At 40.8% G+C, this 661-nt stretch overlaps 1 non-coding gene across 1 annotated transcript; it reads left to right on the top strand.

Moving 5' to 3' along the window:
* The first annotated feature begins 235 nt into the window (after positions 1–235).
* LOC130959715 (small nucleolar RNA R71) lies at positions 236–343 on the top strand. Its single transcript, XR_009078783.1, has one exon. It is a non-coding gene; the product is annotated as a small nucleolar RNA R71 (small nucleolar RNA).
* Positions 344–661: the final 318 nt, after the last annotated feature.

Genomic DNA, 661 nt, shown 5'->3' with positions numbered 1-661 from the left:
GAATGGCATTCAGAGTATCAATCTCAAGAACTCCTTTCTTCTGATTTGTCCCATTGTTCACAGGATTCCTTTTAGAAGTGTACATGAATTGGTTATTTGCAACCATTTCAATTAGCTCTTGAGCTTCTGTAGGCGTCTTCTTCAGATGAAGAGATCCTCCAGCAGAGCTATCCAAAGACATCTTGGATAGTTCAGACAGACCATCATAGAAAATACCTATGATGCTCCATTCAGAAAGCATGTCAGAAGGACATTTTCTGATCAATTGTTTGTATCTTTCCCAAGCTTCATAGAGGGATTCACCTTCCTTCTGTCTGAAGGTTTGGACTTCCACTCTAAGCTTACTCAATTTTTGAGGTGGAAAGAACTTTGCCAAGAAGGCATTGACTAGCTTTTCCCAAGAGTTCAGGCTGTCTTTAGGTTGTAAGTCCAACCATATTCTAGCTCTGTCTCTTACAGCAAAAGGGAATAGCATAAGCCTGTAGACCTCAGGGTCAACCCCATTAGTCTTGACAGTGTCACAGATTTGCAAGAATTCAGCTAAGAACTGATGAGGATCTTCCAATGGATGTCCATGTAACTTGCAATTCTGTTGCATTAGAGAAACTAATTGAGGCTTAAGCTCAAAGTTGTTTGCTCCAATGGCAGGGATAGAGATGCT

This window comes from Arachis stenosperma, chromosome 10, assembly GCF_014773155.1.
Source record: "Arachis stenosperma cultivar V10309 chromosome 10, arast.V10309.gnm1.PFL2, whole genome shotgun sequence".
Lineage (NCBI taxonomy): Eukaryota > Viridiplantae > Streptophyta > Magnoliopsida > Fabales > Fabaceae > Arachis > Arachis stenosperma.
The sequence above is the reverse complement of the archived record's forward strand: the minus strand, read 5'-3'. Positions and strand labels throughout refer to the sequence as shown.